The sequence below is a fragment of the Heterocephalus glaber genome, unplaced genomic scaffold, assembly GCF_053883595.1.
Source record: "Heterocephalus glaber isolate CG9 unplaced genomic scaffold, H.glaber_assembly_v1.0 deba00000594, whole genome shotgun sequence".
NCBI lineage: Eukaryota > Metazoa > Chordata > Mammalia > Rodentia > Bathyergidae > Heterocephalus > Heterocephalus glaber.
In genome coordinates this window covers 14,361,985-14,374,514 of record NW_028258151.1, presented here as the reverse complement: position 1 = coordinate 14,374,514, position 12,530 = coordinate 14,361,985, and positions in this window count along the sequence as shown.

The window sequence follows — 12,530 nt, the reverse complement described above, 5'->3', positions numbered from 1 at the left end:
GGTCAAGGCCCTGGGAACATGGCAGGAAGCATGTGGTAATTTCCTACCCCATCTCATGCTCAGGGAAAAGACATGCATGGGGGAGGCATGAAGTGAGTGGACAAGTGATAAAATGCAAGGATAGTAGTGATGCTTCCATGGGGAGCAACAAGGCAGTGAAAGGGGTGGACTTCCACTGTGAGGGACTGCACTGGGCAAGGCAGTCAGAGAAGACCTCTCTATGCAGGTGCCATTGCAAGAGACTCGAATAGGTTGGGGCAAAGTGTGCAGCTTCCCCTGGGAGAGAGTAGAGCTGTGCAAGGCCCTGGGCTGGGCATGCGCTGGTCAGCTCAAAAAGCAGCCAGGAGGCCACTATGGTCAGGGTGAGCGCATGGCAGTGTGAACAGCTATGGGGCCAGGACCCGCAGACCCTTGTAGGGGTGGAGGAGAGGAGTGATACATCTGACTTATGTTTTTAAATTCCCCCATGGCTGTTGAGGGGAACAGCCTGAAAAGAGGACAAGGATGGAAGGAGGTGTCCCCTGGAAGGCTGGGGGTCATCCATGCATGCAGTGATGAGGGTGGTTGGCTCTGGCCTGGGGGGAGGGAGAGAAGTGCTTGGGTGGGCTGCGGGAATGTTGATGGGTTTTGGATCAGGTTGGTTCTGAGAGTGGAGGGAAAGGGTAAACCCATGGTATGGTGCGGTGGGTGGCAAGAGATGGAAAGCCTCCAGAGCAGAAGCAATTTTTTCGTTTGTTTGGAGACAGGGTCTCATTATGTAGCTAAGGCTGGTCTTGAACTCATGGCAGTCCTCTTGCCTCAGCCTCCCGAGTGCTGGGATTATAGCCGTGCTCCACCACACCCAGCTAGGAGCAGCAAATTTACCAGGAAGAAATCTTCAGCCTTGGATGTGATGAGCTTGGCATGTCGGTGAACCAGCCAGGTGGTGTCGTCAGGGAGCAACTTGGGAATGAGTAGGGCACAAAGGGTATTTCAAGTCAGGGATGGATGAACTTGAGAAGTGACCTTTCATAGTAAAGGGGTGAGATTGAGGCAGAGCCTCAGGTCTCTGATTTTCAGAGGTCAGGAAGAGAGGAAGAACCAGCCAAAGAGAGTGAGAGGGAAAACCAGTGAGGTATGAAAGCTAGGACAGTATGGTATTCCAAAGCTGGAGGAGAAAGCATTTGACAGAGTCATCGGTGATGTCAGGTGCTGCCGGGAGGACCTTCTGGGTATAGCAATAAGGACTTCTCTGATGACTGGCTTGAGGGCTTGCTGCGGATTATGGGGTGAAATCCAGACAGGCATGGGGTTGACATGAGAGTTGGAGGCAAGGAAGTGGAATTGGTGGGTACAGGAAGTGGAATAATTTATAGAGAAGCTGGGAAATGCAGAGTGGATTGCAGGAGGCAGAGTGACATTGGCTGCTGTAACAAGCAGCCCCCGACATGCATGATACCTCAAACACCATAGACTTTTACTTCTTGATCTTGTTAAATCCCAACTGGGTGCAGCTGATGGGTGGACCATCTCCTTTGAGGGGTGTCTGGAATGCACACTTTTCCTGTCCGATGGCTGAGTTGTCGCCCATGGTCACTATGCCCATAGGTATCAGGTCATGGTGTGGAAGAGGACAGCAAAGCCATCTTCTCAGCCTGCAAGTGACTCATGTTGATTTGATTTCCAACCCCCTGGTGAGAACCAGTCACAAGGCCCCACCTAAAAGGCAGGGGTGGGGTAGGGACGAGGTTCCTGTAGCTACTTCCTAGCCACAGTGGTACAGGGCAGGGAGATGGGTTGCCAGGGGACAGCTAACTGTGCTGGTCTCAGCCTCTGACAATTGTGTCTTGGTGCTTTATTCTCAAGGGAGAGATGCCACACCAGCTGTGTGCTGATGCTTAGTTCTGATGATGGCAGGAGGGAGGTGTTTGTTGGAACTGGGTTCTTGTGCCCCTGATTGGGGCAGGGTCCCTGAGAAGGACAAGGCCTGGCCACAGTGGAGGCTGCAGAAGTGAGGAACACAGAGAAATTTCCTTGTGGTGCTGGAGGACAAGGGGGCCGGTGACATAAGGAGCAAGTTTGGCAGCGGGGAGGTGGGACAAGCATGAGGCCAAAGGAGAGGTGATGGGTGGGGAGTGGGTATTGCCCCAGCTGGTATGGCTCGGGGTCTGTGAGGAGATTCTGTGAGACCAGTCCCTCTGGGGTTTGACCATGGGGGCCCTGGTCCCACCACAGTGGTGGAGGAAGATAGGGTAACTGTGTCTTGTGCACAGGGTCCAGGGGGGAGCTGAGGCGTGGGGATGCTTCGTGAGGATGTTGGCGTGGGGTGGTGTGGGACAGGGGTGCTGGGTTTCAGAGCAGGATCATCACAATCTGAGTCTAGTGTGGGAGGCTTGGGGGACTGCAGAGCAGCAGTGATTGGTCCCATTGTGACTGTGGGGTGAGCCGGGGTGGGGTGGGGGATGGGGAGCAAGGAAGGCCTAGGGAAGAGGAGAGGCCCTTGGAGCAAACTAGATGGTGGGAACTCGAGTTGCTGAAGGGCTGAGCCCCTGCACAGAGCCAGCCTTGGGGAATAGCAGGCATTTGTGCTGGCACAGTGGCGTGTTTTCTGAAAATGGGCCCAGGAGACTCTTTTCTAACTTTTCTTATTTTGGTCCTAGGGGTGCACAATGGCCTTCTTCCTGGCTGGATCACGTAGCAGGTTGTTTGTGATTCCTCCCAGCCTGTGGTGTCCCGTGGTGACAGCAGCTGCCTCTGGTGTCAAGCCAGGAAGGAGAAAGGGCAGGCTGGAGAGCTGACCCTCTGTGACTCAGCAAAGCTCATGAGGCATGGGGGGCAGGGGCGAATTCAGGTGGGCAGCTGGAGGAGGCAGCAGCAAGCCTGGCTGGGTTTGGTGTCCTCATAGTCCCTTGAGTAATTCTCAGAGTGGCACCAGGCCTCTGTTCTCCTCCCATGTCTGAGACAGAATGGCACTGCAGGGCCAGTCCTTCAGAGGGCTGTGCCGGCCTTCTGCTTCTCACCCTTGCTTGGAGCCACCTAATGCTCCACAGGGAAGGGCACAGCTCCTGGGAGCCTGCTTTGCTGAGCACCTTGAGATTGTCCCCACCCTGAGAAAGGTCACAAGGCTGCAGCTCTTCTGAGGACCGAGACTGAGTAACAGTACCCAGTGCAATACCCTGGCAGGGCTGGGAGAGGGCTGGTGGTTCTCACGACCTCATTTGAACCCACATGTCCTGGGCCTTGATGCCCTCATCTGTGAAAAGGGCATCCTGTTCTCCATTTTGTGAGCTTGTCTTCAGTACGAGAAGGCTTGGTTTCTGAAGGTTCTTCCCTCCTCCAGCCACCCAGTGTCAGCCAAGAGTGACTAGAGCAGCGGCCTCCCCCAGCCCCAACATGCTGCCCAGAGTTGCCCTCCGAAGGGCTGGACTCCTGAGCGTCACTTGTTCCAAATTGCTGTTTTGGGAACTTCCAGACTCTGGGCCACTGCCTTCCTGTGCAACTGTACTGGCTCTACCCTGATCACAAACATGACCACAGCCTCACCTCTGAATTCTCTCAGAGCAACTGAGATGCCTCAATGTTCATGCTGGCAATGGTGGTGAGAACAATGGTGATGATGATAGTGACAAAAGCGATATTGATGGTGATGATGGAGATGGTGGTGGTGGCGCTGGTGGTGATGATGGTAGTGATGGTGACTGTGGTGGTGGTAGCTGCTGTGATGATGATGATGATGATGATGATGATGATGATGATGATGATTGCTAATATCCATTGCATCTTTACTACACATTGACCACTATTTTAAGTCTTTTTTTCTGTACTAAATCATTTAATCCTTCCAACAACATTCCTAATTTGATAAAACTTTTTTTTTGTACTGTGGATTGAACACAGAGCCTTTTTTCCCCCTTAATTTATTTTGACACAAGGTCTTGCTGAGTTGCTAAGTTACCCAGGCTGGGCTCAAATTTACAGTCTTCCTGCCTTAGCCTTCCAGAGGGCTGAGATTGCAAGCATGTGCCACCATGCCTGGCTCAATATTCCATTCTTGTACCCATTTTCACAGTAGTGGAAACTGAAGCCCAGAGCAGCCAAGCCAGGTCCTCCAGCTATGCTGGCAGAGTAAAGACTCCAGCCTTGGTTTGTCCAACTCTAATGTCTGAGTTCTCAAATGCCAAGTCTGGCCAAAGGCATGCAGGAGAAGAGGGAGTCAGGCTCCTTGCCCCACACTCACTCCTTCCTCTTTCTCAGTGGGATCCCTTCTGTTCTTGCTCCCTGAGCTCCACTGCTTGTTCCCCCAGCTCCAGCAACTCCTTAGAGGGAGCCAAAGTCACCGCTGTCCAGTGACTGGACCCACAGAAGACATGCCTTTACCTCCCTGTGCTGCCTGCTTGACCTTCCCATGCCTGGACCAGCTACCAGCTTCATACTCATGGAGCCAAAAGATCCAGCGATGGCTTTCCCACATAGGAACCTCTTTCCCAGGCTGACTTCCAGAGTCACCCAGGGGCAGCCACTTCTGCCCCTGCTCCCTGTGTGTGGGTACTCAGTGGACACTCAGTCCCTAGGCCCCTTCTTCCCACCCCATAGCATAGCATTTCTGAGCATTTGCAGGCACTGCTGGAATGAAAATGCATTTTTCTCTGCTGGCTCCCGGAAGCCGGTGATGGCTGGCCACTTTTGTGTCCCGCTGCCCACAGGGAGTTGCTTGCTGAGAAGGACAACACAGGGTGGCTGCTGTCTGCTGGCTTTGGACCAGCTGGGACTTGGGGGTGAGTATATTCGTCCTTTAATCCACCCTCTTGTGCGAGCTGCCAGGGCCCAGCAGACCCTTTTCCCAGCCAGCCCAGGGCTCCTCTAGCCCAGTGAGCGAATCTGCTCTAAGTAGGTCAAGGAGAGTGTGGGGCAGCTGGCTCTGCTCCTTCCCTTTCATGTGCCCGGGGGCTCCTGCAAGTCTGGCCTTCCTGCTCCAAAGTGACTTTGCTCTCCTTGCTATGTCAAAAAGATATTTCATGTTAAAATTCAACAGAGAGATGTTAACCAGTTGTCAGAACCAGGCTGTCAAGACGGAAGCTGCTCTAACAGGTTGAACTTCGCACTGTCTTGTGTTCTGCTGACACCTTTGAACAAGGCAGGTGCAAATACCACCCCCACCCTGTGTGATGTTCCCAGAGTCTGGGCCACAGGACCCCTCTGCTGAGGGTGGAGCCCAGCAGCAGGTCCCAGGCAGCCTGGCCCTTTCCTGTGGGTTCTGGCACTGTCCTGGAGAGCCACGTGGTGATGGTGGTCAGTGTCATTCCTAGGCTCTCTGGCTCTTCCAGCAGAGAATTGTCTTTTCTGCTTGCATGAATTGCAGTCTGTTGTTCAGAGGAGCGATTTTAAGAGGATCTGGGAACAAGTGTAGCTTGGGGTGGGGGAGTGTCTGGCACAATTCCTCTCCTCTCACCAGAAACAGTGGTGTGATTTGGCCAGCAATGCGCAGTGTGTGAGTGGGAGCTTTCTTCTTTGCCTTTGTGGATGGAAGACCCGCACAGACTGAAATCACAGTAGCCAGTGCAGGCCACGGCTTTAACAAGCCCCATAAATTCTTCCTAAATGAGAGGTAGTGCAGTGCAATGGTTATACACAGACTCTGGTTCCAGGCTGCCTGGCTTTGAATCCCCACTCTGCCCTAGTTGTGTGGCCTCGGGAAAATTGTTTAACCTTTCAGTGTTTTAGTTTTCTCTTGGTGGTAGTGGTGGGGTGGCAATAATAGTTTTGCTCTTCTGAGGGTCTTCTAAGGACTCCACAAGTTTATGTAAATAATTTGGAACAGTCCCCAGCTGTGGGGTGAATGTGCCACACATCATTATTATTGTTGTTGTCATTGTTGTTATGAATGGCTTTGAGGAGGAAACCTGTGGGAGGCACAAGGAAGGCCTTGTGGGAGGGCTGGTGGAGCTGGATCTGCCCAGGGTCAGATCAGGGCCTGGAAGGCACGGTCCTCACTGTGCACCAGGGGGAGGCAGGTGGAAATCTGGGTCAGAATCTGACTGATCTTTCGCATATAGCTAATTTGTTCTGGGTGGTTTTAATGCAGACCTATTATTTTTCTAGCAAGAAGACCTGTGTCTCAGATGTTGAAAGAACCGGGGCTCTGAAAGCTAAATACGATCTGTTCACTCACCATCCATGTGGCTTGAGCAGGGCTCAGGAAGGCTCGGGAAGGGAAGGGCAGCTGCTGTGCTCCTGATCAGATCCCGTCCTGCTGGAGTCTCCTTCAACTGTGGTCTTGGGACTCTTCCTGTCTCTCCATCCTAGATGGATCTGTATGGTGCAAATAGGTCCCCAGCCCCTACCTGCACATACCCCCCCCCCACCACGGGCACATAAGCATGTGTCCACACACAGAGACATGAGCACATGTGCACACACACGTGGGCACATGAGGACACATGTACATGCGCAGAGATGTAAGCAAGCATACATGCTCACATGTATGGTGCCACACACATGCGCACACACATGCAGGCACACGAGCACACACAAGCACACAAGTGCACACACATGTGCAATGCAGAAACACAAGCTTTCATGAATGTGAATACATGGGCATATACACACATGCAGATGCCTAAGTATGCACATATACATGAGAACACATGCCCACATATGTTGCGGAGACACATGTGCTGAGGAGACAGAGGTAGAGCTCTCAGCAGATGGAGGCAAAGGGGATGGGCATGCAACTGAACAAGTGCTCTCTTTGGCCTCTTTCTTCATTTCTTCATTCACTAACTCAGCTGTTATTAAGGATACCTCGAGTCAGGCCCTGGAGCAGGACTCTGGGGACTTAGGGGACAAGATGGATCTGCTTGTGTGGTGGGTGGGAATGTGCTGGAACGGAGGTCTCAGCAGCACACTGCTCTCCCACTCCCTTTGGGAAGCCAGATTCTGTAGGGATAATGAGTGGAATCTGGAGGTCATGGGCAGGATGGGGACTTGCACTCATTCCTGAGGCTGGGCCCAGCATCAAGGGTGAGGAGGACCCTGTGGAGGGCAAGGACTTGCCAATTCATGGCACCCACAGCAAAGTTAGCGAGGGGAAGCTGGTGTGGGTTGAGGCTGGTCACACAGGGACCTGAGGGGTCACACAAGGATTTAGGATTGAGCTCAAAATGGGGTGGGAAGCTGTGGGACTTGGTAACAGGGCATAAGAGGAGGGGCTCCAAGATGACCCTTAGGTTTCCAGCTTCAATGGGTGAGCAGAACTCAGTGGTGTTGAGCAGAAGGAGTGGCCTGGGGCCTGGGGAAGCTGAGAGTTCAGCTGGGTTATGTTGAAGCCAAGGTCCTGGGAAGGCCAAGCAGGGGGCGGCCAGGACACAAGTGGCATGAGGTCTCCACCCTAGAAAGCCCAGGTGGAGGGGCAGGGAAGGAGGTGGCTGGACACTGGGCCGACTGCTCCTCATGTGTTCTCACGTGGCTTGGCTCCTCCAGGTATTTTTGATGTGGTCCAAGGCTGTGATTTAGACAAGCCAGCCAATGCTGAGCATTTGGAGATTTCACATAAAAACTGTATCTCCTCTGACTTGAGAAACCCCTGGGCTCAAGCACCATGACAACCACTGGCTGGACCTGAGTGGCCATTGACCCTACCTCCATCGACTGAGCCCCAGCACTGCCCCCTGCAGGCCAGCACTGCTATTTGAACACTAGACTTTTTATTCAAACTTCATCCATTCCCCCCCTAATCTCCTTGTTCCTTTCCAGGAGCCAATCCAGGGCACTGCATTACATTTCTGCACTGTGTGTCCTCCTCCAGCCAGTGGTAGTTTCTTCATCTCTCCTTTTTTATCATGACCTTGACAATTTTGAAAAACAGCACTTAGATATTTTGTATAAAGTCCTTCATTTGACTGGGTGTGGTGGCACATGCCTGTGATCCCAGCAAGTTTGATGCAAGCCTGAGCTACATCGTGAGTTCAAGACCAGCCTGAACTACATATGGAGACCCTGTCTCAAAAAAATAGTCCTCAGTTTGGTTTCTTCAATGTTTATCTCATCATTAGACTGGAGTTATGGTTTTGAGGGAAGATTAGTGAGGTGACAGGCCTTCCTCGTCACACCAAAGCTGGGGTGTGTGAATAGGCATATGACTGTCTAATAGATATCACCAGTGATGTTGGGAAAGCTTCTTGTGGACTGTTACTAAAGTCATCACTTGTGGCCATCCAGTTCTCTGAATCCCATGCCTGCCCCTGAGCATCCACATGGAAAAAATACAGGCTGGAAATGTGGCTCAGTGGTATAGCACCTGTCTAGCATCCATAAGGCACCTGTTTTGATCCCTAGTCCTGCAAAAAAAAAAAAAAAAAGAAAGAAAGAAAGAAAGAAAAGAAAAGAAATAAAATTTTAAAAATAAAAAAACCCGGCACAGCCCAGCTGAGAGGCCCACTGTAAGTTCATGGTCAGATTCAAGTGAACTTGGGCCCACAGCCTGCCTAACTCTGCTTACCTATTTGCTCCCTGCCCACTCTTTTGCCACCTCAGCCCCGCCCCCCACACCTCCCCCTGCCTTGTGTCTTCCCCAGAGTCTCAGCAGAGACGTCCCTTCTTCCACCCAGCCTGCTGGCCCCTCCAGCCCCTGTGCCTTGGCCCCTTTCCCTTTCACCTGTGCTCCCTGTCCACATCCTACACCTTCTCAGCCACAGACAAGGCTGTGTGCCGGTACTGAGCTTGAGTTGAAAGAAGTAAACCATAAAAGACCATGGAATCCTACGCTGGGACCACTAAATGGCATGCTGTTGAGGGCTATAGAAACAGGTAGTACATGTATGAGGAGAACAAGAGAATTTAGGGTGGTGGCTACCTTGGGAGGGCGACATGATTGAGAGGGACCATATAGGCAGCTGTCAGATACTGGTAAGGTCCTATTTCTTCAGCTAGGTTGTGGATACGTGGGAATTTGTTTTGTTCTAATTGTAAAAAATTTCTTTTGTGGTAAAAGCTCTACCCCTGAGCCACATTCCCAGCCCTGGCATCTTAAAGTTTGATTATAGTTTATTGTATAAATTGTCTTGAGTATAACTGAGCACAACCATCTCTATGACCAAGGCTGTACCAAGACAGGAATGAAACACCTGTCACGCTCCTCCCTGACCCTCCCCTTTGCTCCCCCGCCCCTGCCCCACAGCGCAGGACAACTTGCTTCAGTGTCCTCCCTGGCTCACTAACAGCCACTCTCCTCCATTCCACTTCAACATGGGGGCAGCTGGACTATCAGCTCAGGGCCCTTCCCCACTCTTACCCCTTCAGACGCTACTGTTGCCTTTATGAAGTAGGGAGGGGTGCCCTGGCATGGCTAAGATCAGGGAGGAAGGGATCTGGGCCCATTGTTAACTTCTCCAACCCCCACAGCTAGTCTTCCAGAAGATTCCCTGGCTTTAGCCCTGCCCCCTTGCTAGATTGTCACCATGACAACTGAGGCTGTCCTGGAGCCCTGCACCAATTACAGACCTCTACTTGGACCAATCACAGGCCTGCAGCTGCTATATAAGCAGCACTCTCCAGCCACTTCTTGGGCTAGTGTGGGAGGGATCCTTCCAGTGTACTGACCCCCATGTGCTGCAGTACAGGCTCTGTTAAGACACTCACTTTGGTGGTTCTGTAAACCTGCTTGTGATTTGCTTTTCAGGCAGCGTGGGCTGCAAATGTCCTGTAAATCTACTCAGGATTCTTATTCTGAATAGTGTGGACAGAATGGTTGGCTCAAAAGAAAGAGCAATAAATAGTAGGGGCTGTTAGCACGGAAGAGCTCCAGAGATCAGCAGCCAATGAATATTGGCAGCAAAGACGAGCACCTGGTAGAGTCGGCCTACAGGCAGTGGACAGTAGCATCAATGACCAGCAGCTGGAAGTGTCAGCTGTTGGCATATAGCATTTTCTGGTATCATTTAGTGACATCAGGCCTGTTAGCAGAACTGCACTTTGCCCATTCACAATTTCCATCTGAATTGAGCAAAAAAATCCTAGGGTGATTGCCAACAATAGTACCCCCATCAAGTGCTACTTTGCCCCTCTCCCTTGGTTGCCTCCCTGAGTCTTGGGAAAACACTGATCTACCCTCTGTCACTATAGATTAGTTTGCATTTCCTGGAATTGTATACAAATATATAAGTTTTATATAAACAGTGTTCCATCTAATGGTTATACTGAACTTTGCTTACCTATTCATCTGTTGACTGATATTTGGGTTGTTTCTAGCTCTTGCAAATTGAAAACAAAGCTGTCATAAACACTTGAGTACAAAGCACTACATGGCACACAATCCAGTTTCTCTATGCACTCTGGAGTGGGGCGGTTGGGTGCTATGATGGGTGGATGCTAAATTGCTTTGCTATCCTTACAGTGAAACCTAGGGCCTTGCACATACTACGCAAGAGCTCTGCCACGGAGCTACACTCACAGTCCTGGGTGTTAAATTTTTTAAGAAACTGCCATACTCTTTTGCAAAGTGGTTGTTCTCTTTTATATCCCCACAGTCCCTCCACATTCTCATCAATGCTTGGCCTTTTCAAGCTTTGGCATCCTTGAGGGATGTGGTAGAATGTGCTGTGGCTTTCATTTACATTTTCCTAATGTTGAGCATCATGTCATGTGTGTATTTGCTGTCCATACATCCTCTTTGGTGAAGTTTCTGTCCAAATCTTTTGCCTGTTTTTAAAATTTGGCTGTTTTATTGTTGAGTTGTAAGCATTGTTCCTATTTCCTAAATAGAAATCTTTTGTCAGATAGCAATTATTCAACTATTTTCCCCAAGTTTGTGGCTGGCCTTCTTACTCTTATAAAAATATCTTCTGGGAAGCAGAAGTTTTTAGCCTTTATGGAGTCGAATTTATAATTTTTTCTTTTATAGTTTTCAAGGACTGGGGATTGAACCCAGGGCTCTGTACATGCTAGGCAAATGTTTCATCCCTGAGCTACACCCCCAGCCCTTGGTTCATTTGCTAAATTGTTTTAGCTAATATAGATTTTTTGCATTATTTATCTAAATCTTAGGATGTGCTTGTCAATTTACACAAAATAGGTATTGGCATTTTGATTGGGATCTCATTGACTCTCTGGATTAAATTGTGGAGAATCAATGTGAGAATATTGAGTTTTCCCATTCTTGAACATGGTACATCTGTCTAAATATTTAGGCCTTCTTTACTAGCTTGCTGCAATATTCTGTAGTTTTCAGTTTATGGGATTACCTTTTCTTTTGTTGAATTTATTCTTAGGTATCACTTTTTCTGCTATGCTGTTGCAAAATGGTATTATATTAAATGTTCAGTGTCTGGTAGTTTCTAGTATATAGAAATACAATAAAGTTTCCTATATTGACTTTGAGTCCTGTAGCTTTACTAAACTCACTTATTAGTTCTAATGGATTCCTTAGGATTCTGTATATAGACAGTTATGTCATTGGCAAATAAAGACAGTTTTGTGTCTTTCTGTGCAATCTGCATGCCTTTTATTTACATTTCTTGCCTTATTATTCTGACTGGGCCCTTTTTTGGGGGGGGGCACCAGGGATCAAACACAGGACCTTGCACTTGCAAGGCAGGTGCGGTGCCACTGAGCTAATCCTCGGCCCTCCAATGTTGAATAGAAGTGGTGAGAGTAGACATCTTAGCTTCATTCCTGATCTTAGGGGAAAACATTCAGTCTTTTACCCCATAAATGCGATGTTATCTGGTGGTAGCAGCAACCCCCTTTGAATCCTAGTGTAGGAAACAAGGTCTTTTTCATCAAGGGCTATAAACAGGAGTGCCCTAGTTCACCCTAGGCTGCCCCTGACCCTTACAGAAAGATGACAGCTTAGATTCTGGGAACATGGCTGACCACCAAAGGTAACTTATCAACAGCCAAGGACTTTCAGTCCGCATACACCCCCTCACCCCTCTCTTAGTAACCCTGCCCAGCAATCCTCCAGGTCCTCCCCTCCCGCTGCTTAAACTAGCCACTTGAGACAAACTGTGGACCTTCAAACCAGCCGATGGGAAAAGGGTCAGCTGATTCTCCTGACTTAGGAATAAAAGGGTCAACCCTCCTTTGTCCTGCACACCTGCTACTGCATGCTAGAGCACACTTGCGACCTTCTGCAAAAGCAAAAATCCTTGTTGAGATTTCTTGGTGTCTGAATGCTTTATTATCTACACTTTCAAATTAAGTCTGGGGACGTACTCCCAACACTAGTTTATTGAGTGTTATCAGAACTAGGTTTTAAGTTTTGTTAAATGCTTTTTCTGTATCTATTGTTAATAATTTTAGTTTGTTAATAATTTAGTTTTTTAACCTTGATTTTCAAATGTTAAGCCAACTTTGTTTTGTGCTCCTGGAATAAAGTCCATTTGGTCATGATGTCCTTTTCCAATATGTTATTAGATTCCACTTGCTGTTAAGAATTTTTGTGTCTTGGGTTGGGGGAATTGCTCAGTGCTAGTGCCTTGGTATAGCATGCATGGAGTCCTTTTGATCCCAAGCACTGAAAAAAACCTTAAAAAAAAATTTTTTTTTTGTCTATG